General features: G+C 43.0%; 1 protein-coding gene across 1 annotated transcript in view; it reads left to right on the top strand.

Moving 5' to 3' along the window:
• The window catches only part of TIPARP (TCDD inducible poly(ADP-ribose) polymerase), a 57757-nt gene that overhangs the window by 10677 nt on the left and 19521 nt on the right, over positions 1-27559 (top strand). The gene's annotated exons all lie outside the window — the stretch shown is intronic.

Raw genomic sequence — 27559 nt, forward strand, 5'->3', positions numbered from 1 at the left:
TGTAATACTTTGATGCTACTTACATTGTATTTTATTATTCTGCCGACTTTGATGCTGTTGAAAGAGTTCGTAAATGCTAGTTTTTTTTGCACAGTTTTATCTTGAACAATTGAACTAGTATGTGTATAATACCTATGTGCATTTTGAGTAATGTGAACACTCTTGTGGCAGGTGGGCCCACCAGTTTATATTGATGAGATACCATTGTTAGTTGTATATAATTCATGTGTGTGTCTTTCTTTTATTATTGCAAAATAACTATTGGTGTAGTTCAGGTATCCCCAAACTTTCTAAAGAAAGGGCCAGTTTACTGTCCTTCAGACTTTAGGGGGACAGACTGTGCCCAGTGGGAGTAAACAATGCCCAATCTTTGGTATTAGGGGGAGAAATAGTTGGTGTCAGTGGAAAAATAGGGCCCCATTTTTGTCGTTAGTTGAAGGAATTATGCCCCATCATTGGTGTCAGTGGAAGAAATAGTGCCCCATTTTTGTGGTCAGTGGCAGGAATTATGCCCCATTGTTGGTGTCAGTGGCAGGAATAATGCCTCAATGGCTGGATAGGCAAGCAAAGGGCCGCATTTTGGAGACCACTGGTTTATTTGAATGTCTTGATTACGCCCACCCAGGTTTTCTGTGAAGGTTCTCAGTTTTCCATGTCATGGTACCTGGTGGTAGTTAGTCACTTTCAACTAGACTTGTTCTGCAATGTTAAAGATATTTTTGTAGCTTATCCCAGAATTTCCCAGCCTTTTTTTCAGTCACAGTACCTTTTAAAAGTGCACAAAATGCTGAGACATCACAGTTTAAAATAGTAACATTTATGTTTTCTTATATCAATGGAAAACCTGAGCCTAGGATAGGTATACAACTACCTTAATGAAATTTACATCTCATCAGAAGCCTCCCTTAAGAGTAGAGTCCCCCCATCACATAAATACCCACTCATTACTTCAAAGGTCCCCTCATCACATTGGAGCCCACCCATTCCCATCAGAGGTTGCCCCATCACATCAGAGTGCCCCCCCACCCATTACAGAATCTTCTCAGAAGCCCCACCCTTCTCATTAGAATCACATATATACATAAATGTTCATCCTCCAGATATGAGAGCCCCATCCATCAAAGTGCCCTCTTCCATTGAGAAGCCTTACAGCTTATGGCTCTAGCAGCATGGCAGAGGGCAGAGGATGGAGCAGATCTGGAAGGAAATGCACTTCTGTCTTCTGAATGCTTGTGGGTGACGCTTCAAGTGGTTCTAAAGGCAGAATGTTTTTTTTAACTTGATACATTATCTGCATTAAAGTAAAAAATCTTCTGCATGCAACTTCTCCCACCCTTACACTTACCTGAGCCCGAGCTTGATTCAGGAATGTGCATGAGAGTAGAGACTCTCTCGGCTATCTGCCTCCTCATTGGCTCAGACATAACAGCATGAGCCATTGGCTCCTGTTGCTGTCAGTCACAGCCAATAAGGGTGGAGGGGGGGTAGGTCTGAGCCCCACTCTGTGTGTCTTATGGACGCACAAAGCTAACTCGGGAGCGAGCACGCACAGGGCAAATTGCATCCTGTGTTTGAGGCACCCCGGGGGAACCCAAATAACACCCCACGGTGTCATGGCATCCAGGTTGAGAAATGCTGATTTGTTTCATCCATCCAATTCTTCAGTTCTGTTAGGAGAATACTGCAACATTTCCATATATAGGGTCATTTGTGAACACTCATTAGAACTGAAGAAGATGCTTGGGTAAGCTACAAAATGTCTTCATCATTACAGTACAAGACCAGCTGAATGTGACTAACTACTGCTAGATATACCACCGCAAGTTGTTTCATTGCCCACATAGAACTATATTAGGTGATAAGCTGTGTTTGCTTGTGGTGATGTCTTTTGTGTTCATTGTGTTTTAGAAACATGTCTGCTTATTGTTACGGACCAAATTAACCCATTGTGTAGTGTTTATCCCCATCACAACCTGCTAAGCTTGGTCAGATTGTCAGTAAACAGAAAGTTTGAGGCTTTCTGTGGTTGTAATCAAGCAGTAATTAACTCCCTGATGTCAGCGTGGGCCATTTAGTCAGAGAGATCAATAAAATGTCTTCATGGTCACAGCAACCTATGCTTCCCAGTATTTGAAGGCAGTGTTGTGTTTCCTGGCAACAGGGCAAAAATAATTGAGTGTTGAGCCATTCTAAGGAGTTCCCAAACAAGTCCGAGCTGCACAAGCATGGTTACCACAGTACATGGACACGGCGTTTAATCTCTTGTGGTCATATGGGCTCAGCAGGCCTATCAGTTCATCATGGGCAAAACCAGGAAGTGTCTGCTTAGCATTTTACATAACGAGAGAGGCCATGTAGGGTAGCTGTTTGTTCCTGTTTTTAAACATTGTTTCCTTGGCATTGCAAGCAATTAATGCCCTGTCATCCATAACACATCCCATTGTTCCTTGTTTTTATAGAAACAGCCTTCTGTTTCTTCGCTCAGCTGTTTACAGTGATTCATATATAGGTGATCATTACTCAGGTAGCCAAAGAACATGAACTGAGATAACTCCATCGATGTTCTAAGTTGCAGGAATGTATGGCTTTCATTCTATCAGCAGATTATCACTGAATAAATACGTGGCTGTATCACAGTTGGTAGAGACCAACAGACCTGACCAACATCTTTTGTGGGCAGTAGCATAAGAATGTATCATTTCTTGTTCTCTCATTTATGGGAATAAGTCCCTAGGCCGTTCCATGTTGTAAAGATATTCCAACGATGGTGGGTTCTAATGAAGGCTTTCATGGTCAAAGGGCGCACTTATGATGTGTGCAGAGCTGCTGAGAAAATGGTCCATCTTTGGGATGATCCAATGGTGCACAGTGTGCAAGCTGGTGCCAGGGTTCCTATGTCTGCCTACTGAGGTAGTGCAATAGGCACTGTGTGTGATGCATGGTGTGATTGTGCCTTGGGTCCATCTGTATTCCGAGAACTGCCACAGACTCTGTGCACTTATGTAAGCGAGGTACACGCGTTATGTGCTATGCTTTGCCATGTGGTGTGAATCAGTCCGAACTGTTCTGGTGACTGACAGGGAAATGTCCATAACAAGAACACAGACAGCAATAATAGCACTTTATCATCAAATTGGGTCTCAACCTCTGATAGGTTCTTATTACAGTCTGTATCATGAAGAGATTTACCTTCACTTCCTGCCCTAGACAATTCTTGAAGATTGGCAGAGGTGCTAACCCATTTTATTCAAAACAAAAATATTGGCTAGACTAGTTTAGGTTACAACTAGTTCCTAAATTGCAGCTATGTGCCTTCATCTACCCCAACCTGTTTAAAATGGAACAGCCCAAATATGTTAAAAAGCTGAGCTGAAAGCTGTTTCCTGCCTTCAGCCAAAGCCTGTTAGTGAAGTGGTTATTCCTAAGGCTAGGTTCACACCTATGCAGTTTGCAGACTCGTTTCTGTATTGCGTTGCGTTTTTGCACCTGAGTTTTTGCCGCGTTTTTAAGTTTTGTTTATGTTCCTTGATGCTAGGCAGATTTAAAATGCAAAAACGCAGCAAAAATGCACTACATGCTTTTCTGCAGCATTTCCATTAAAGTCTATAGAATAAAAAATGCAACTTTTTTGCATTAAAAAAAGTCCCTGACCCTTTCCAAAAAACGCATTGGATGTAAATGCAGGGATGTGAAAGTGTCCCATAGGAAATCATGTTAAATGGATTGTAGTGCGTTTGTGCAAAACGCAAAATTCGGCAAAAACCGCGTAGGTGTGAACCCAGGGTAATGGTAGGTATGCACAGGTGAACATGAGACCTCAGAACATTAAAGCCTCCTAGTGATCTCAGATTATAGCTTGCTTTTCGACTTTTTTTCTGTTACAGACATTAGATATTGTTCTCAAATTCTATGTAATTAGCATCACCTTTAAAGTGATACTAAAGCTTCATTTTTTTTTTTTTTTTTTTAATAAAATAACAAACGTTATACTTACTTGCCCTGTGCAGTAGTTTTGCACACCCTCTTCTTTTTGGGTCCTCCGCCGGCACTCTGGCTCCTCCCCCTCAAGCGGTGCCCCCATAGAAAGCTGCTTGCCCTGGGCCACCACTACGTGCTTGCTCCCGACCCTCTGCTCTATACGTCCATAGGACACATAGAGACGTGGCTTTAGAACCACTTTAAGGCCCCATTTGGCATAATTCTGCCCGAGATTCCAAAGCACAGAAAAACGTGTAATGCTTATTTGGGTGCCATTATTCTTAATAGCACCCCAAATGCGGAGCAATTCTACCATGATTGTCACGCGACAAAATCGCTGCAAAACATTTTTAAAAATCGCACTAGTCTTGTCACCCAAAAAAAGAGCTGGAGCTTCTTTTGGGCAACATTTGCACATAGGGCAGCCTGTTGAAGTGAATGGGCTGCCCTGTGCTCGACACATAAAATTGCTTGAAAAATGCCCAACAAACATTGTAAGCGGGAATGCTTGTTTCTGCTATGTTAACTTGGCCTAAAAGCCCAAATTGTGTAGGGAAAGGAAACAGAACTGCATTAGATGGTATTAGGGCTCGTTCACACTTGACTAATTTCTAACACTTGCCAAGCGCCCCTATAGCATGTGACAGGCTTTGGGAAGCGTTTTTAACGATCCTCAAATGCTCCCCAAATGCCCTATGAGCGTTTTTGAGGCTTTTGCCAAGTGTTAAAACTGCACCACAAACGCCTACAATGACGTTTACTGGTATTAATGCTCCGAAAACACCTGCCAGGCGTTTCAGGATTGTCACCATAGACTTGAATGGGAGGCTTCAACTCCTCCTGACTCAATATGAAACGTCAATTTTGCTGGGACGCTAATGCTTCAGTGTGTAGAATTTTCATATGCGTTTGAGGAGTGTTAAAACCGCTTTCCAAACGCCTGCCAACATAGCTAGTGTGAACGTAGCCTAAGATTTATTATTTTATTTATTTTAGGTACTTATATAGCGCCGTCAATTTGCACAGCACTTTACATATATATTGTACATTCACATCAGTCCCTAACCCTCAAGGGGTGTACAATCTAGGGTCCCTAACTCATAGTCATACATACACATACTAGGGCCAATTTAGACAGGATCCAATTCATCTACCAGCATGTCTTTGGAGTGTGGGAGGAAACCCACGCAGGCACAGGGAGAACATACAAACTCCAGGCGGGTGGTGCCGTGGTTTGGATTCAAACCAACGACCCCAGTACTGCCAGGTGGAAGTGCTAACCATTTAGCCACTGTGCTGCCCCAGATGAGTAGACAACTATTGCATTCTGTCTTTCCTTCCTTGTGACTTCAGCATGCGTTGCATTTCTGGTTCTTGTCATTTACACTTTCTCTAGCAGGTGGCTCAGCAACAGATCTCAGTGTGTTATACTGTTGCCCCTGGAGAAGCCGCAGTCTCTCAGTACACTGCAATTATCCCAGCACTCTGCAATTTTAGCCATAACACACATTTTCCTAGATGATGTGTGTTGGCTATGTCTATTTTGGTAGTTCCTGTTTTGCAGTAATGTGCAGGGTATATACAGCATTGGGGAACTCGGAGGATAATGCTGGATTTCGGTCAGACATAGGTGACTTTTGTCTTTGTCCAAGTACTATTGTGCAGTAGCGAAATGCTACACAGCCCTTTTTCATTCTTCATATAGTTGTATACATGCTGTTGTACGTGATCAACAGAAACAGGCTACAATTACACTTGTCCCCACAGTTGGCACCTTGTATTATATTATGTTGCTGTTAGGTGCCCCAGAAAAATTCAACTCTGGGAAGGAACTTTGCAGTATTCAGCTTTAAGTAAAGCGACTCCCTGTGTTCAATGTGCAGAGGGGAAGTCTGTCAGCACAGGACCTGGAAGATCGCAGCCATCCCTGTAGTAGTTTAGACTGTTATAGTGATTTACAGCTTCCACAGAGGCCTAACAGGTATCACATATGAACACTTTTATTGTGCCAAGCTGGACCAATGTAAGCAGGCTATACATTATACAACTGGAAAGAAAATTGCTCATCAACACAAAGCTGATAGGGTAATCTCTACTGCAGCACTATTGCGTTCTGCTGGCAGGGAGCCTTCCGTGTCGGTAGAACATAATGATCACTGCTGGTGCCTGGCAGCAATCGAATGGGGGAAAAAAAACAGACAAGCTGGTTGTACTGACGTCTATCGATGGATCAGCTTCAGTACAGCCAGCCTGCCCATAGATGGATTGATTCTTGGCAGGTCCCTGCTGAACTGGCTGAGATTCGGTCCATCTATGGCCGGTTTTAGTACGCACAATATTTCATCCCTGGAATTTAATGCCCTATTTACGCATTGCTGGTTATCATTGGATTGGCTGAAAGCTCTGTAACAGAGTACATTCTCACCTACGGTATGCATTTTTGGTGTGATATCTTAAAAAAACCTTGTTTGTTCTTTGGTGTGGTTACTATCAAAGCACACCTTCCATAGAGCTGAATGGGAACGCATGTAAAACTCTCCTAAAACCCATCGGAAATGCACGTCATCTCTTTTACAGACGTTACTCAAAATTTACACTTGCTCCCTCATTCCTGCTATACATGTGCAGGTAAAATTTCTGGAGGTAATGCAATTACTTTTTTCACTAGTACTTGCCCCACTTCTTTAGTCTTTGGTCCACCCCTTGTCCTCCTGGCATTTATTTCACGGGGTGTCCAGTAGGCTAGAGTCTCCCTGTAGTCTGTGATCTCACAGGGGGTGGCTGAGGGTGATCAGGAAGTGACAGCCGGTTCCCAAATCCAAAATGGCAGCCCAGGGAAAAAGAAAGCTGCAAAGACCTTAAGTGAGAGAAAGGTGGCACTGGTAAGGTGTGAGTGTGTGTGTCTTTTTTTTTTTCAACTGTATCTGATTGCTACAAACTGAATACGCTACTGAATTCATTTTTAATATTCATAGTAAACTCACCCATCCATCCATGTCTCCACGCTTTATTTAGATGAGAAATCACAAACCCACCCTAGCATTTCTGGCAGTGGCCATCTTGAGTAAGGGCAGATGATTCATATAACATTTACTTCCTGAAATCCATCTGCCCTTAGTCTAGGCATGCAGACAGAAGGGTGTGCTTAGATGAGAAAGCCCCTCCTGAGGACTCCTGACATGTATGACATCATTTTGTGAAAATGTGAAAAAAAGACAATATACCTTTTATTTTGTCGGGCTAGCAGCATAGGGATTAAAATGCTTAATGCTTTAAATTCAGCAGTTACAGTACTTGTAGGTGCTGAATTTTATTTTTTGATAGCCGGTGAAGATCTTCTTTAAAGCGGAGCTCTACCCAAAAGGGGAAGTTCCGCTTTAAGGACTGCTCCCCCGCCCCTCATTAAGGATTGGCACCTTTGGGGAGCGGGTGCCCGAATTTGACAGGTACCCGCTCCCACTTCCGGTCCGATCGGAGGTGTCCTGCCTCCCTCCCTCCCTGTAGTCTTTTGGGACACGTGACAGGTCCCAGAAGACTTCAGGACCATTCACAAAGCACAGCGCTACTCACGCATGCGCAGTGGGTACCCACCCGGCTGTGAAGCCGCAAGCTATCACAGCCGGGTGCCCACACTGTAGATGCCGGCCTCATGGAATACAGGACGGCCAGTGAAACGAGCTGGGGGACACACACCGCGGGACCGAGGGACAGGTAAGTGGCTGTTTTTTAAAAGTCAGCAGCTACAGTTTTTGTAGCTGCTGACTTTTATTTTTTGATAGGTTGAGTGGAACTCCGCTTTAAGTTGGTGGTTGATTTAAACCGTTTGTCTCAATATTGAAATGTTTTCTATATCTGGAAAGCAAGAAGACAAAAACAAACTCTGTGGACTATGTTGGAGTTTTTATGTATAAATACTAAGAAACTGAGCAGGACACAACACAGATGACAAAGCAGCCGTGTCCTTTGAGGGGTTTAAAATACATTCTTTGAGCAGTCTGTGTACTATCAGCTGCACGTTTTCCTATTTCCATATGAAATCAAACTAATTGGTTTCTACTCGAGCGATCCAAGAAGCAGCGAGCCTTTTGAAACTCTGTCCTGGAGATTCTGCAATCACAAATGCATTCACTATTTGTTTCATTGAATAAACTGTTTAAAGTTTCTGCGAGCATCTGTCACCTGTGCGTCAGAGCATCCCTTTCATGCGCCAGCTTTGAAAACGAGGCGTTTAACCACTTGGCTCTCTCCTTTTCCAGGAGGAATAATACTACATGATTGTTGCTGACTGCACAGCAACCTTTTCCTTTATTTCCCAAGGGAGCTATCCATTCATGAGCAAGTGCTTTCACTTCCTGAGTCTTGTGTAAATATGCCGTAGTACATTGTCCATGAGCATGGCTCATTGTTCTTATCCAATATTCTACACTGCTGGAAAATGACCTAAAGAGCAAGACCAGGCAGCAAGCAAAATTCACAACCTGCTGCTTTAGAAATGTGCCTTGTGTATATATGCATTCCATTGGAGCCACAGTCAGTTTGTCACAGTACGTCAGGTAACACAGCAGCATTTGGTCATACCATGTCCTATGCAGCTCTCATTGTTTTTACTATACAGAACTAAAGCCGGCCATACATGGATCGAAATTCAAACAGTTCAGCAGGAACTGGCCGTATGACAATCCATGCATTGTCACTTTGGTTGAATAGAAGACAAAAAAGGGGCAAAGAAGCAAGGGTAGAAATTGCATGTGGACTTTAGAGGCACAGAAACCATAAACACATATTTAGTAAAATCACTTGTACTTTATTTTGACAATAAGTCATGAAAAAACATCTTTCAGTTTAAAAAGTACAATGTCCCTGCAGACAATGTCCTACAGCCCACCATATTATATGGAACAAAACCAGTGATAAGAACTAATATAACCACCAGGAAGGTCCTATGGGGGGGCTGAGAGATATTAAGCCGCTGGAAGAATGGACCAACATGTTTTGTGACAACCATCGCTTCTTCAGGGGCTTAGTAGTAGAATCTAAAAAAGATATACATATGTTGAATATACCAAACTGCATCATGCAAATATGAAAAGAATCATACAAAAATATTGTAAGGCTTACATGTAGTATTAATGTGCACCATGCAGTGTTAGACCTCGCAATCATAGAGGGCAGACATCCTCAAACGCTCCCACAAGGTGAAGGGGCATCCAGGGGGCCAGATATGGGTGTACAATAACTAGGACACTAGGACGTGGCACTAGTGTATTTATGTATTTGGGAGTGACCCAAGTACACTCCAATTTCCCCCCCTTTCTTGGTTGAATAGAAGTCAATCTACCAATTGACATCTATTCACCATGTTCCTTTTTTTGCTCAATCAGCACAGCAGGCTATAGACTGCAGCACTGATCTGTGTATTCTGACGGCTGAGAAGCCTCCCCGCTGTCAGAATACAATAGCTCATCAAGGAGGGTTTCCCCATCCACATTGACTGTGTGAATGGGGAAATCGGACCAGGTTTTTTTTTCCTTTAACCCAGTGGTTGAACAAAAAAAGACTGACCCATGTATGGACAGCTTTATTTAGAGAACGTCAATTAAGATGGCCATATATCAGTACACTTTTTTTGTTTTAATGTTCCTACAGAAATTTGGCAAAATTGATTGAGCTTTCAATCTTGCCATCATTGAGTCAACTAATGTCATTCAAAAGCCATTAAAACTAACCATTAGAAAGTCGAATGAGCATTCCAAAAATGAAAATGTGTGCATTAAATTCTACTGGTACATGGCCAGCTTAAGTGTGTGTGTGTGTGTGTGATAAGAGCAAAAAAAGACAATCGATAGCACAGTGCACTTGTTCAGAATGATCTTATGCCATCATTATCTACCTGCATCCAGGCTCAGAACCTCAAGTGCTTTAACTGGATCAATAATCGTTTATTTAGAAAAAAAAAATGAACATCACTAGAACCAGCAGTAAAATGCCTGATCTGCTCTTAATCTGAGTGGGAACTCTTAACAGGCAGACTTTGAAAGACCCAGACTGTCCTGAATGCCATGATGCCAACATGTTGGAGCCAGCTGATTGAAGTTCAGCTAACCTTGGACAAGTCCTATGTCCAATCTCAACCGAACTTGGATCAGCTGCCTTCAGAACTGCGCATGCACACTGTTTATTTATCGGCGGAGAGGATACTTTTTAAAAAGCATTTGTTCTGATCTGTAATAAAAGTCCCCCATTTTGAGTGTAAACTTTAGGCAGACAAACTCTTCTTTGCATTCTACACATGGAGCACAGATGTCCAAAGTTGCAGTGTTGGATGGATAAATTTGGCTGATCCCCTACTGTTACACACTCATTGTACAGAGATGGACATGGAGTCACGGATTTCTGCTTGTGTAGTATAGTGAAGTATTAGAAGTGTTTGATTCATCACAGACAAACTCCCAGGAGCATTACTGGCTTTAAAATATGTGACTGATCTTGAACATATTCATATAACTTATTGCACACGCCTTGTAACATGTTGAACCATTTCTATTGCTTAATCATAAAACCAGCTAGAAAATTGCTGGTTGGCTGCCATAAGGCATGCCATAACCCTTTACTGCCCATAAAACAAACTATTTAATTTTCAGTTGTAGAAATTGGTGTTGCAGAACTGTGTGGCAATCATTTTGAGATCTTCTCCCTTTATCGCTCTTTACAATGAGTAATCGCGTCTGTGTGAATAATGGGTATGTGCACATGGGTGGATAACGCTTATTCGCACTTGTGTGGATAATGAGTATGTGCATATAACATTTATGCACATCTGTGTGGATAATGAGTATGTTCGTATGTGTAGATAACGTATATGCACATCTGTGTGGATAATGAGTATGTGCGTATATGTGGACAGCATGTATGCACATCTGTGTGGATAATGAGTATGTGCGTATATGTGGACAGCATGTATGCACGTCTGTGTGGATTATGGGTATGTGTGGACAGAATGTATGCACATCTGTGTTGATAATGGCTATGCACCCGTGTATGGATACCACTTATGCGCACGTGTGGATAATGAGTATGTGTGGATAACGTGTATGCACATCTGTGTGGATAAAGAGTATGTGTGGATAACGTGTATGCACATCTGTGTGGATAAAGAGTATGTGTGGATAACGTGTATGCACATCTGTGTGGATAAAGAGTATGTGTGGATAACGTGTATGCACATCTGTGTGGATAAAGAGTATGTGCGTATGTGTGGAAATGAGTATGTTTGGACAGCGTGTATGCACGTCTGCATGGATAATGCTTATGCGCACATCTATGGATAATGCTTATGCGCACATGCGGATACCGCTTATGTCTGTCTGTATGGATAACGCTTATGCGCACGTACGGATACCGCTTATGCCTGTCTGTATGGATAACGCTTATGTGCACGTACGGATACCGCTTATGCCTGTCTGTATGGATAACGCTTATGCGCACGTACGGATACCGCTTATGCCTGTCTGTATGGATAACGCTTATGCGCACGTACGGATACCGCTTATGCCTGTCTGTATGGATAACGCTTATGCGCACGTACGGATACCGCTTATGCCTGTCTGTATGGATAACGCTTATGCGCACGTACGGATACCGCTTATGCCTGTCTGTATGGATAACGCTTATGCGCACGTACGGATACCGCTTATGCCTGTCTGTATGGATAACGCTTATGCGCACGTACGGATACCGCTTATGCCTGTCTGTATGGATAACGCTTATGCGCACGTGTGGATACCGCTTATGCCTGTCTGTATGGATAACGTTTATGCGCATCTGTGTGAAGGATAACAAGTATCTGCACCTATGTGGACGATAAGGGTGTTAGGAATTTGCTGTTAACGCTCGCAGTCATGTGTCAAATATTTGAATGGAATTACCACCCTTGACCTGTGCCGTTGTGTGTCATTCCATTTCTAACAAAATAGGGACGGCAGTGCGGCGTGTTTGCTGAGGGTGGTACAAGATAACATTCCTAGGTTCAGGCTATCAGCACAATTTCTAAGCATGTAAAAGCAGTTTAATCATTCATTTCAGCACATTATAGAAGATATGAGCAATCAGGACAAATGGTACATCTTTTTAATGATGTGACACGAGTACGATTCAATTTTGTCCAAGTATATGGTTACTGTAACCAAGATAATAAGTCTTGTGCATACAAGGGAGTGAGCGGTGGACTTGAGTTTTCCCATAACACCAGGGAAAATGATTCCTCCCAGATGGATTGAACAGTGTGGATTTTCTGGCGGTTTCGGAAGGCCGTTCTTCTTCCCCTGCCTATGAACACAAACAAGCTTTGCATTAAGAATATGCTGCTTAGCAGGCTGCACTTGCTGGGACAAGGTGCCCTTGCCTTGTGTTGCTGCATGGATACAAAATGACTAGCTCGTGCTTCGGTAATGAATGGCTAGACTGGACCTGGGAGCAGTTATACTCACCTGACCTCATCCTGCGAGCAGAAAATACGCTTCTTTCATTTATGTCCTTTCTTCCCCCACAGTGACGCTCTGATCTGCTCTGTGCTGTGCCACTGAGTCATGAAAGCTGTTTTAGGGTTTTAAATGAAAATCTCAAAATAAGTCACTAAAAATAACGCCAGCCATGCCTGGCTCGTGTTTCAGCCCATTCATACTGAATTGGCCAAATTTCAAGCCGTGGGTTGCCGTGTTGGCACTACCCAGCTCAACAAACTTTGATTTAATAAAATCAAAGGAGACAGGTGGAAAATTGTCCAATCAGATGCAGTTGTTTTTCAGGTATTCAGGCAGCAACAGGCTGACTTTCAACACCAACTGATATATGTTTTATTGTCTCATATCTCTTCTAAGATATGGAGGCTGAATAAAGCAGGCCAAACATGAGTCGAATTCCAAACGATTTTTTGATCGAAAATTGAAATCATCGTTCGTTCTCTAATCCAATGGTGCCACCAATGATTTTGAATGTTGGTCGTTTTCCATGAATTTTCCAGCATGCCTGATAAATGAAATGGGGAGAAACCATGAAAATCGTCCGCTGCCATTGCCCAACTAACAGAGCAAAAATTGGCTGATTATTCATAGGTCCAATTATCGAATGAAAAATCATTCAAAAATCGACCCATAATGATAGCAACACATAGACACTATGGAGATGATTTACTAAAGGTGCATTATCTGGTGAAGCTGTGCATGGTAGCCAATCAGCTTCTTAGGCTGGCCTTACACTGTACAATTTTCTGTACAATTTCTGCCCAATTTCCTTTAGATTTACCTTCAACTGCGTAGTGCAAGGGCCTGTCTAATTGGATACAACTGAAAGTGTTGTTTGGGTTTGACCTCCTATTATATGCTTTTTGGTAAATCTAAAGCAATTTTCTAAAGAAAGTTGTATAATGTATGGCCAGCCTTTCTTCAGCTTGTTCAGTTAAGCGTTGACAAAATAACCTGGAAGCTGATTGGCTTCTTTGCAGAGCTGCACCAGATTTTGCACTCTCCAGTTTTAGTAAATCAACCCCGATGGATCTGTTTTTTTTCACCTGCAGCTTGTTAGACTTTTGCCATATTTTACTGTGATTTACTAATATCCTAACAGTATAAGCTGGGGCAGATGGGAGATTACAGATTTATAGAATCCTTCCTTTGGCCAAGAACTGCAGTTTCTAGGAGTAGGAATGAATAGACTTAGATGTATATTTGTCAATGAAGGTTTATTATCCACAATATTCTTTCCCAGTGTCATATATCATCCATGTAAAAATGTATATTACCTATCGTCACTCTTAAAATGTCTTGCTTGCTTCTGGTCTGGTTACTGTTTTGCTGGGTAAGATGCAGCAAGTAAGTCAAAGTCCCCCATACTAGTAAATAATGAGAAGCTGTGTGTTCCTGTGACATAGAGTACTTGTGTTCTGGGACATCACTGATCTGCTAGGTCTTCCTGACTTGTGACATGTCTGTCCATCATTTGATGTTCCATGCAGTCATTTTCCGGAGCACAGCGTGCTGCAGTTTCCCATGTCACACCAGACATTGCTCAACATGCAGATTTGCAGATAAGCGGTTGATGGTTTTTCAGAGGAAGGGTCATGTAATTTTGGAAGCTATATCTGCAGTGTCCAGCACTTTATCTGCAGCTGGCAAGGACTGGCGCTGACCTGCGCTTTATGTAACAGGCTTATTTTATGTAGGTTAGCTCTCCAATCAAGTGCTATATGTTGATCCTTAGCTTTTTATCTTTAAAGATAACATGGAACCTATCCAGAGTCCACCAACCCTAATGGAAGTGTTTTTTATGTGCTGTTCCTGTAATTGATGACTTTGCTCCTTGGCTGTTAAAGGTTTGTTTGCAAGGATAATCTTAGTTAATGGTTTCACTCTGAAAGACTTTTTATCAGCAATCCAGGATGTGCAGAACACAAAGCAAACCAACATGACCTGAACTACATAGTACAGCACAGTGTTCTCAGCTCGCCTTCTCCTAGCCATAATGATCCCTACAGACAAGAAGGTAATGGGGTGCAATGACCCGAAACAAGCAATCCCTTTTTATCTTTTATCAGTTTAGAGCTGTCAGAAGAATGAAACAAGATTAACCATTGGTTGTAGTGGGTCCCTGTACTTTGTCTTTTATTAAAGATCAGTAAATCCCCCCCCCCAAAAAAAATATTAGTCTCCGCAATAAATATGTATATATTACCTTGTTACCTTACCCATTGATTTACTTACTTATTAATTACCTGTGAATCCTTCCAGAGACTTCCTCTTGCTCATTGGTGGTGGCAACAATCTTTGTGCTCATCTACCCTCTGCAGTGTTGCCACCGTTTGTGATCCATGGGCAGCACAGTGGCTAAATGGTTAGCACTTCCGCCTGGCAGTACTGGGGTCATTGGTTCAAGCCACAGCACCACCTGCCTGGAGTTTGCATGTTCTCCCTGTGACTGCGTGGGTTTCCTTCGGGTACTCTGGTTTCCTCCCACACTCCAAAGACATGCTGGTAGGTTAATTGGCTCCTGTCTAAATTGTCCCTAGTATGTGTATGTATGAATATGAGTTAGGGACTTTAGATTGTACACCCCTTGAAGGTTAGGGACTGATGTGAATGTACAATATATATGTAAAGCGCTGCATAAATTGACGGCGCTATATAAGTACTTGAAATAAATAATAAATAAAATGGTCTACTCTGCTCTCGGAATTGTAATGGTAGACAGTGCTGCTGGTGACATTGGCAGGGTAAGAGTGTTTGATAGTGGCTGCTCCTGTTCCATAGCCCAGCCATTAACATTGTGATTAACCGTGGCTCCTGAGTATTTTGTGCAGTTTCAGCCCCCAGCCCTCCAAGCAGCAGGAAGAAAAGGGGGCAGAGCAGTCCCTTGACTGTAAATAAAAACCTTAACAAAAGGATTTTAATGCTGGAAAATGGGGTGATGTCTTTAGTGATGGTGCCAGGCATTTACATTTGTTTTACTGGCTTTGCATTTAAAAAGCTTTAAATATACCAGAAGCCAAACTTCAGATAAATAGGTAAATAAAGAGCTGAATTACAAATGACTGAGAAATTCTGTTCAGGTAATTTACTGATCCAGATCTCCACCAGCCAGCACAGCTAAGATGGTGACCATGCCTTTCTCTAGTACAGTCGTCTCCAAATTGCATCAGAGGGCCGAGATCATCCCTGTGCTAGCCTTTATCTGGCCCTTGGGGCACTATTCCTCCCAATGAAATGAGGCACTGTTCATCCCACTGATACCAATAGTGGGGCATAATTTCTGTCACAGACACTAATGATGGGGTATTATTCCTCCATTAGTATCAATGATGGGGATTATTCCTTCCACTGACACCAACAATGGGGCACTATTTCTTCCACTGATACCAACAATGGGGCACTATTGCTCCCATGGATACCAATAATGAGGCATTATTCCTCCCACTAGTATCAATGATGGGGCACTGTTCCTCCCCCTGACACCAACAAAGGGGCACTATTCTTATTACTGATACCAATGATGGGGTACAATTCCTCCTGCTAATACCAATGATGGACCAATACTCTATTTCTTCCACTGATACCAACGATGGGGCAATATTGCTCCCATGGATACCAATGATGGGGCATTATTCCTCCCACTAGTATTGATGATGGGGCACTATTCCTCCCTGACACCAACAATGGGGCACTATTCTTACTATTGATACCAATGACGGGGTACAATTGCTCCTACTAATACCAATGATGGAGTGCTACTCCTCCTACTGACCAACCCTGAGACCATGTTTATTCTCAATGATGCCGGACTCGGGATATTTTCTACCTCCGCTGGCCACAATCCAGCTCCCTATAGTCTGAAGGACAGTAAAATGGCTCTTTGTTTTAAAAGTTTAGAGACCCCTGCTCTAGTGCAACTTGGTCATCAGCCCACCCCCAGCCTGTGATTGATCATTGTAGGAAAAGCAGCATACTGATGAAGTCATCACACTGTTCTATCCTGTAAGCATGTCCAAACTGATGACTGACTGCACTCAGCAATCCAGTAGAGCACTCATTGGCTCAAAGGCACACAATGCCCAGGCTTATAGCGCAGATTCTGATATTTACATTATTTCTATTGCATACTTAATGAATACATAACTTGATTCAATGATCCTGTAATACTAGCCGCCTGGAGTTCATACATTTTTGCTTTGCTTACATTAAGAAGTAATATAACTAGCAGTCAGCATGTGTGCCTTTGCAGTGTCCTAGACTGTTCTAGAGAAACCTTAGCAGTTCATTTAAGGCCTGTTACGCTCATTCATCTATATTGCTAATGTCTTGATTGGATTTCCCCCCTGAGATAATGAATCCTGCATAAGCCAGTTACACTGCAGGGTATGGTGTACAAGTACATGCACCCACTGTGATTTCTCTGTGATGATACCACATTTGACTTGCAGCATGATAGGATGGTAATGTCTAATGAAGTACATCTCAGAGATGCTCCATTACAGGGAAAATAGGCCACAAGGCTGGAAACACTATCCGTCTATAGAAGGCTTGGCTCTTCTGATTGAGCATTGCCCTGAAGGGATGCTCTGAGGTCAGAGAATAATAGTCTGTACTAGTACCACAGTGCCTAGAGATGCAGAAAGGGCTACAAGTGTTACTTTACATCTCTGCAGGAGTAGGTGCCCATCAGTTTATAACAATCATTGGCAAATGTCTTTACAAAATGGCAGTTCCATTCCTGTGATCAAGAAGAAGAAATACTTTAATAAAAAGGGGTTAATGCTAGGTTCACAGCGGTGAAGTGGGTTACATTAAAACATGCACATTTTTTTCAAGTGCTAACATGTGCCACATTAGGCATTTAAAAAGCGCCCCTGTTTTCTGGCACTGCACCACAACCCGTTGCTGCATATTGCGCTGCAGCACACTTCCATTAGCAGGCTGCATTGGAATGTATCAAGAATGACAGGCACTGCATCGCACCAATGCAAATAGCATGCAGTACTGAGTGTTATGGGAATGAACATACATTCCCACAACACTGACATATAATCAGAGCGTTATTGCCAGCGTGGCAACCAGAAACCAGATTACTCTGATAACCAAAAATCAGAAAATACAGAGAGTCCACAGATTCCCCACAGCCCTTACTGATAGGCAATGCACCCATCATGTACACATCAATAACGGCACTGCTGGTTTACGGGTTTGGTGTCACTGCTCCTTTAAATCTTTTAAACACTTGATAATCATATTACTGTCACTTGTTTCAGGAACAGAAGCTGATGACAGTAATCAGTTTAGCAGTGAACAAAGGGAAGTTCTTACTGTCAGAATCTTATATTGTAAGCACTGAAAAAGGTAACCGCTTAGAAATAAAAACCGAATCCAGGAAGTGAAACTGACCGGCCTACAAAGCAATACTGCTTATTCATGGAACTCATCATGTCTCCTGTATTTCATCTGCTATGCAGTGGAGTTTACTTTCTTCTCACATTGTTCCATGACTGGGCTTGATGCTTTAAGGGAACCTGTGGTCACAGAACTATAGATGACATGGCAAATTAGGTATTTTATAGGTGTAGGTTGTGATTCAGATGCTGCCTTTACCACCATTGACCTGTAACATGCTGGATGAGAGGTCACATTGATCTGCCTAGTGACCCAGTAGGCAATGAGTAGGATGAGTATACATCAGAATCTGCTGAAGTAGAAACCTGCCCAAAGTGCAGGAAATCTGCTCAGTTGTCACTGTAACAGGCGTCCATTTTGGAAGATTTCCCCTCTAGTCCTGTTCTGCAGACAACTAAAAAAGATTGAAATTCACAATACTTGTGTAGTTCCCAAGGAAATGCAGATGGCAATGTACCCTGACAGAGGTTCTAACCCTTCTTGGCTCTGTCCAAAATGATAGAAAAATGTGTGGGTTCAGACACATGCTAGGGCCCGTTCACACCAGTGTGTAGTAATGGGAGCATTGTGATTCGTATACAAAAACGTGGAGCACCACTTAAATCCTGCAAAACTTCCCCGTGCAATCCAAAGCACAGAACGAGTTCCAACATCATTAATATTATTATTATTATATTACAGGATTTACATTATTATTATTATACAGGATTTATATAGCATCAACAGTTTGCTCAGCACTTTACAATATAAAGGGAGAGAATACAATAACAATACAGTTCAATACAACAGGGTTAGGAGGGCCCTGCTCCTTGGAGCTTACAATCTAAAATTCAAACAAGCCCATCCAGGCTACCTGAAACAGATTGGAAGATAGAAGGTGCAAACACCATACATTGGAACCCAGCCACTATATGTAGAGGTGAAGATATGGCTTCAACCTGAACTCCTGGCTATGCTGCTCTGACATGTTCCTCCCCATCTGCGGGGCTTTACCATAGACATCTATGATTAAGCCCCTTAGGCGAGGCAAAACATGCCAGAGGAGCATAGCCAAGAGTAGTTCAGGCTGAAGCCATATCTTCACATCTCTATATAGTGCCTGGGTTCCAGCGTGCGATGTTTCCACTTTCTTTAATCCAGCCAGTAATGAGCACATTAATGTAAGGTGCATTATTTATTCATTTTAGGTACTTATATAGCGCCGTCAATTTACACAGTGCTTTACATATATATTGTACATTCACATCAGTCCCTAACCCTCAAGGGGTGTACAATCTAAGGTCCCTAACTCACATTCATATATATACATACTAGGGCCAATTTAGACAAGCCAATTAATCTACCAGCATGTCTTTCGAGTGTGGGAGGAAACCGGAGGACCTAGAGGAAACCCACTCTGGCACACAGAGAACATGCAAGCTCCAGGCGGGTGGTGCCGTGGTTGGGATTCAAACCAATGACCCTACAGCTGCCAGGCAGAAGTGCTAACCGTTTAGCCACTGTGCTGCCCATATGTAATGCCAGTTATTTGCACCTACTGTACATTGTAGTGCGCTGACCATTCACAGTATTATCTCCTTATTCTTATTGGGCACTAAAGCTGTAGATGTTTAGATTTTCTAGCCTAAATGAAATGTCCTGCTGAAGAATCCTTCAAACATCACAAAAATGGAGATTTTTATATAGAATACCTTGATGAACTGGAAAGTGTCTAGTGACTGGCCAAGCCACACTAAAAAGCAGCTGAGAATTTGGTTGTTTGTTGCAGGCCGTATTTGTGCGTTATGTCAGCTGCTCGAAGTATGATCTGATCCTGGGAACACAAAGTTTACTTCCTTACAGGTCTTACCAGAACTGCAACAAACACATAGTTCCGCATACTGCCAGGAAGAAACAAACAGACACTTTGCTAGTGATTTTAGACTAGACTCATTCAGAGCGCACAATTACAAGCTGTCCTGAGTAATCCCTTAATCAGGTCAATGTCTTCTTCAATTAGATACAGCATAATTTGTTCTTTACAGTACCTGGGGTGGTTACATTTATTAACTCTTCAAGACAAAATGCTGTCTTTTAATCCTGTGCATCGAAGCAATGCTTAGATATATTACAAGTGCCACTACAGAGCTAACGAGCAGGGCCGTGGATAAGGGGGTACTGCCAATCCTCCTGTACGGGACCCAGGCCAGCAGGGGGGGCCCAGGCAGCTGGGTGAATCAGATGTAGGCAGGGAGTTAGATTGGCACGACAGAGGGGGCAATTAGTGGAACCAATCCCCTGTATGGCTCTATCTGTAGCAGCTGAAAGCTGGCTTCTTCTCCTCTCTCTCCTGCTGGCTGCAGAGTGAGCCATACAGGGGATCGGTTCCAGTAATTCCCCCCCCCCCTTCGTGCTGATCACCCTCCCTGTGCACCATATGTTTCCCCCTGCTGCTGAGGCCTACCTGTGTGCCACCACCCCCGCAGTGCTGTCTGCTTGCCCACCAGCACCTGCAAGCGCTCAATAAGATCCTTCATGATGGAGAGTGGAGGAAGGGTCTGGTAATTATGTCACATTTACCAGACCCCTCCTTTCCTAAATAAACACAATGAGTGATCGGTACCGGTTACTCACTGTGTTCATTCATACCCGAAGCATGGTAAACTGTGTTTTGTTTTTGGTGGGGGGGCCCTCTCAGGTTGCCTGTATGGGGCCCCGTGGTTTCTAACAGCAGCCCTGCTAGCAAGTGCATTGCTTGCTGCCCGTACAACCAATGTGGGAAAAAAAATGTTTACCTATCGCACAACTCATAAGTTTAGGGCCCAATCACGTTTGTGCTGCGCACTTGCTCTACTATACTCACATCGCTGTGCCGCATAATAGAGCAAAGCACACCACAACATATGTATATACCTTGCTTTGTGCAATGTTTTCTTCATAAAGGGTCATGCATGTTTTTCATCTGTTGTATGTTGGTAACCCATTTATGATGAATAGGCTTCCTTAATGCAAAATGCGTTAACACATGCCATGCCAACTCAACTGTTCACTTTAGTGCGAATAGGCCCTTAGTCTTAAATGTACACCTGTCAGGAGAGATGTATTATTTGTGCTATTGCTAACCTCCTTCAGAAAATGCTAGTGCCTGGTGTTTATGGTCGCTGACCAAGAACACACGTAGATCAGAAAAGTCTGAATTCCTGCATGCATGTCTGAAGTTAGTGACTCAAAGTACTGAAGCATTTCAAGAGAGGTACACAATGGCAGCCTCCATGTGCTCCTCATAACAGGTTTGCTTTAAGTGGTTAGCACTGATGACGCTACCTTCATGGACTTTGTATGTTCTCCCAGTGGAATGTATGTTTGTTGGAATATATTATGTAAAAATACTGAATGCCTCATTCATGGTTATGCTGCGTGTTAGATCTTCCTCCGTGGCAGTGTGTGAATAAAGTACTGGCAGCTCTGTTATTTTCCTGGAAACATATGTAGAGTTTAGAAATAGCACAAGTCACGTCACCATCAATTAATCGACATTCAGTGACCACACAGTATACACCCTCTGTGCATTCCCTTCACTTTGTCTGCTTAGAATTCATCTGTCCTTTTCTAATGTCACGCAGAAGCCTGGGTAATTATGGGCTGTGCACAAGAATCAGTGTGGGTGTTAGTTCACTGTGCCGTGATTGAAATATGCCTTTATATTATCAGATTAGCCAAGTCAACACTTCCGGAGGAGTATACTGGATGAAGAAAGCACATTAAAAGTAGTGCCACATGAGCACCATAGGGCAGGGGTGGGCAAACTGCGGTTCTCCAGCTGTTGCAGGACTACAAGTTCCATCATGCCTCTGCAAGTCATAGCTGTAACTGTCAGTTTTGCAATGCCTCATGGGAAATGTAGTTCCACAACAGCTGGAGAGCCTCAGATTGCCCACCCCTGCCATAGGGTGTCTTTTACTACCTTTACTGCATGCCCTCACCTTTCTGGTCTACTGTTGAAATCCCCATGTGACTGTGATCTTCTGTTTAGCTTGCGGCAGGGGGAGCCCAAAAGTACCAGATTTTCCTCTGAAGACAAATGGCAGATTTATTTAGCTAGGGTTGGACATGGCCTCTCATCCCCGATTTGACTCTTGTATTAGGAAGACAGAAAGTAGAAGTGCCTCACACCAGAACCCAGGCACTATTCAGAAAGAGAGGAGTAGTCAGGATAAGCCTAGGTTGAAGCCATATCTACAATTGACATGTTTCGCCCCACCCATGGGATTCAATCACTGCATGGGCTGGGCGAAACATGGGCATAATCACTACCTTTACTGCAAACCCTCACCATTCTGATCCACTGTCAAAGATCTCAAAATCTTATGTAGATACCAACTTTAATATGTTGGTCTTTACATAGGGTATGGTCCCTCATCCTTGATGTGACAGTGCTCTTGTGTTAGTTGGTGGAAGGGTGGTATTTGTTCTCTGTATTCGAAAGCACCAAATCTTCCTCTGAAGACCAATGGCAGATTTATTTACCTAGGTTTAGAAATGGCCCCACATCCGCTGTGTGACAGTGCTCTTGTATTAGTTGGTGGCAGGGTAGAATTTGTTATCTGTACCCAAAAGTACCAAATGTTCCTTTGAAGACCAGTGGCAGATTTATTTACCTAGGTTTAGAAATGGCCCCACATCCGCTGTGTGACAGTGCTCTTGTATTAGTTGGTGGCAGGGTGGAATTTGTTATCTGTATCCAAAAGTACCAAATGTTCCCTTTGAAGACCAATGGCAGATTTACTTTTATAGGTTTGGACATGGTCCTTCATTCCCGATGTGTCAGTGCTCTTGTATTTGGCTGATTGCAGGGGAGCATATGTTCTCTGTACTCAAAAGTACCATATTTTCCTGGAAAGACCAATAGCAGATTTATTTACATGTACCTCATAGGGTCAGTAGCAGTGCTCTTGTATTTAATTGGTAGCAGGCAGATATGTTTTTGGTACCTGAAAGTACCAGATTTTCCTATGTAGGGCGAAGGGAGCCCGCATGAAGGGAAGAACAGACATGTAAAGTGGCAGTATAATATTGAGGTGTGCAGATTGAGTTCACTGCACATTGAGATCTGTCCCTACCAGAGGACTGATCGAGAATAATTTTTGTGGCTCCTGAAAAGCAGAACAAGTGTAGAGATAGTGCAGTGTTTATGCAAAAGATTGCCACCAGAGAGTTTCTCAAGAAGGTGTTCAAAGATCACAATCACATTAACAGTTCTGTAACCACACCATGGGAAACAAACCCCTCAGGCTTCCTGGTGCTGAGATCTGACTCCGATTGTGATTGCTTTCTGGCAACTGCCGATATTTCTACGGTCACATATCTTTCCAATTGTTTGCTGTTTTGCAACTGTGGTGAAAAGCTGTACAGTACATGTGTCCGATAAGAAAAATAATCCTCATCCTCAACTTCTTTTTAATGAAGTGCTTGCTCACCAATATTTCTTAGAAAATTGCATACTCTGTTTACCTGTAGAATGAAACTTCATTCCAGTTTTCCGTAGTCCTAAAATCACACTCAGCACTGCAAATTGTATTAGCAAAAAGCTCTCTTACAATCTTTTGGTGACTATACACAGTAGAAAACCGTCTCACAATATATATGATACTGTGGCACTGTAACCACTAATGTCATATTACTATTTCAAAGCTGAAAGTCACATCAGGAGGTGGGCATTTCATGAGGTCTGACACCTCGGAACATTTTGTGAGCTAAATTTTGTAAAAAAGAAGTGCAACTAAAGGTTCCTGTAAGACCGCTACTATGTGATGTACAAGTAAACAAAAAACTTCCTTTACCTGCCCTACCTGAGCTAAAGCCTCCATTATATGAGTCTCACACACTCTCCCTCTCAGACACTGCAGCTCACAGTGGAAGAGTTTTAAGCAAAACAGGCAAAGTTGTCAATCCAGAAAGCAGTGGGCAGGACTAGGCTAATTGAGAAGCTACAGCAGTGACAATGCTGATAGCCACGCTCCTGTAACATTTTTTCAATTCCACTGTAGTGCAAGAAGGCAACCATAGCAAGGTGGCAACAAAGCTCTGAATTCAAAAGCAGTGCAGCATTGTTACCACACCATCTTCATTGGGTGGACTCCACAGGTATATGTGGGACTTTGCAGGGGGACCAAGCGTAAACTGTTGATTCAGTAACGCACCCATAGGCAATTATGGCAAACCTGGAATTAAAAACTTCAATGTCCTCGGAAAAAGGATCACACTAGAACATAGTTTAAAATGTAAACTTCTCCTGCAAGTGACTTGATGTGGTTCAGAACAATTTAATTTCACCACACACCAACTCATTTAAAGTGTATGTCCAGGATTTACCAAATTATCACCCTACATACTACAGTAGAATTTCCCTGCAGTATTGCTATCTTTTTATCTTACCTGTAGTGAGAAATTGCTTTGCCTAGGTACATCTCCAGAACTACATCTCCCGATGACCCTTTGCCTGTGCACAGTGTGAGAGCAGGCTCTTGGGAGTCAAGACCAGCAGAATTATTTTGCAGAAAAAGAAATCAAATATATGTATGTGGAGTGGGACAGAGGGGTGGGGGATGGGCGGAATTCTGTAGTTCAGCAGGCTGGGCTAATAATACTGCTCGGGATTACTAATGAAGCAAGGGTACTACTGTGCTGTCGTTCAAACAGGTAGGACTATGCTGAATTTCTGGCAGATCAACCGGTATTTTTTGTATGTGCACATTTAAAGGTATAAAACATGCATTGGAGAGATGTACAAAATATGTGGGGGTTTTTTTATTATTTTTCCCTAACATACACATTAGCACTTCAGTAAATCAGACTTTTTTTTTTTTATTTGTTAAGTTTTACTGGTACAAAGAGAACATCTAATACATAAAAAAATAGGACAGAAATACAAATCACGAATACATCACTAATACATAAGTTCCCTTTGAAACACATTTTCTCCTTCCAGAGCCTTCTTATAACCCTCCCACTTTCCCCATACCCCTGTCCACATCCTCTTACTTCCGTTTTATCTTCCCTCATGATTCTCTATCCATATCTATACCCCTCCATCCTACATTCTCTCGAGATCTCCATTAGACTTCCTCTAATGTACTCCACCCAGACTACAACTAATTCCAGATGTTTTTTAGAGGTTTTAAAATGTAACCAACTACTCCATGTTTTCCTAAATGTATCTAATTTATCCACCTCAATATGATATAACTCCTCCATCCTATAGATATTTTCCACTCTGTTTATCCAATTGTTTACTCTTGGTGGATCTTGAACTTGCCAAGATTTGGGGATCAAGCCCTTAACACTGACTAAATGATACAGTACCCTATTCCTAAACAAGTTTATCGAATGCTCAGGTTTCTAAAAGAAACACATCCATGGATTTCTCTGGACCGTCATCCCACATATTTCCTGAATAAATTGTATTATTCCCTTCTAATAGTCCTGTATATTCAGGCAGTCCCACCATAGGTGACCCATTGTTCCCTTTTCCCCACAACCTCTCCAACACAACAGTGAAACATCTACTTGTTGTTTATGTGCCTTACTCGGTGTAATATACCATCTCGCTAGACATTTTGTAATTTATCTTAACTATGCTCATGTTCATCACCCTATGTGTTAATTTGAATATTTGATTCCTTTGCTGTTCATTCAATTCTGTTCCAAGCTCCTGTTCCCATTATCCCAAGAACCGAGGAGGATTGACACTCTCCATGTCCATAAGAATCCTATAGATCTTAGAGGTAATCCATCTAGGAACTGTAGCTATGTTTACCAATTTTTCAAATGGGTACAGATCCTCCTCAGTCCTCAATGGTTGTGGGAGCACTGAAACAACACTGAAACTTAATTGACAATACTGCCACTCTAATGTGAAAAATAAATCATCTTTCTTCTTTAAATCTAAAAAAGTGTGCAATTTCCCTTTGTTCAATATATGCTTCTAATGTGCATTTTTATCTTTAAGCCATTTCCCAGAAATGTTATCCTTCCCTGGGGGGGAAATACTCTGTTCCCCCCAGGGGAGTCATAAGTGAATTATATTTCCATCCTTTTTGCTCACACAACCTGTCGCAAACATTTAAAACTATCTATGTCAGTGAACCAATATTCATATCTAATGTGTGAAAATTATGTGGTATCCACACCATCTTCCCTAACTGTGCCCTACTCAAAATCCCTTCCATATTCATCCAACCTTTCCCTTGTGCAGTAAATCAGACTCTTAAGCATTTTATGACCATTACAGATTGTGTGCACTAAAAGGAATAATAAAATTGTTCAACTAAGGATTGGTAGCTTTGACCTTCACTTGAGATAATTGTGAAGCGCGTGGTTAATGAACAATGTATAACAAGGGATTAAACAAAAAAAGTATTCCTGTAGAGTAGACCCCTGGATATTAAAAGGATGAGGTATTCTTCAGGTCCCTTTTTTTGCTAGCGTCAGTAAATCCCATAATTTTACCTCCCATCCCACTTTGGTAAATCAAGTGCCATAGACTTTATTTAATAACACATACAATACAATCACAGAAATGTTGTTTGAGCCTAAAAGTACTTGAAAAGGGGGGAGTGGAAGACACTAGGCAAGAGAGTCTTGGAAAAATTGGCAAGGGGTTTAGACAGTGCAGGCCTAGGGGTGGTTCTTGGAGACATTAGCCTATAGGGGTTTGGGAGATGCTGTCCCAGAGGGGTCTGGAAGACACTAGCCTGGTGGGGTCTGGAAGACGCTAGCCTGGAGGGGTCTGGAAGACGCTAGCCAGGAGGGGTTTGGAAGACGCTAGCCTAAAGGGGTCTTGGGAGTCTCTAGCCTAGAGGTCTGGGGAGTCTCTAGCCTAGAGGGGTCTGGGAGACACTAGCCTAGAGGGGTCTGGGAGACACTAGCCTAGAGGAGTCTGGGAGACACTAGCCTAGAGGGGTCTGGGCAGTCTCTAGCCTAGAGGGGTCTGGGCAGTCTCTAACCTAGAGGGGTCTGGGCAGTCTCTAGCCTAGAGGGGTCTGGGAGGCTCCAGCCTAGAGGGGTCTGGGAGGCTCCAGCCTAGAGGGGTCTGGGAGGCTCCAGCCTAGAGGGGTCTGGGCAGTCTCTAGCCTAGAGGGGTCTGGGCGACACTAGCCTAGAGGGGTCTGGACGACACTAGCCTAGAGGGGTCTGGGCGACACTAGCCTAGAGGGGTCTGGGCGACACTAGCCTAGAGGGGTCTGGGCGGCTCCAGCCTAGAGGGGTCTGGGCGGCTCCAGCCTAGAGGGGTCTGGGCGGCTCCAGCCTAGAGGGGTCTGGGCGGCTCCAGCCTAGAGGGGTCTGGGCGGCTCCAGCCTAGAGCGGTCTGGGAGGCTCCAGCCTAGAGGGGTCTGGGAGGCTCCAGCCTAGAGGGGTCTGGGAGGCTCCAGCCTAGAGGGGTCTGGGAGGCTCCAGCCTAGAGGGGTCTGGGTGGCTCCAGCCTAGAGGGGTCTGGGTGGCTCCAGCCTAGAGATGTCTGGGAGACACTAGCCTAGTCTTCAGTTTGTCCAGTCAAGGTATGCCATGCCAGCTGACAGTGCAGTGCAAGGGGGAAGGCAGTACAGGGAAAGTGTGTGTTTTATGTATGAAAATAGACACCTAGGCTCTGTATAATAAAACAAAGAGAGTCT

The sequence above is a fragment of the Staurois parvus genome, unplaced genomic scaffold, assembly GCF_062004578.1.
Source record: "Staurois parvus isolate SC_StPar_1 unplaced genomic scaffold, SC_StPar_1.0 ptg000155l, whole genome shotgun sequence".
NCBI classification, from domain to species: domain Eukaryota; kingdom Metazoa; phylum Chordata; class Amphibia; order Anura; family Ranidae; genus Staurois; species Staurois parvus.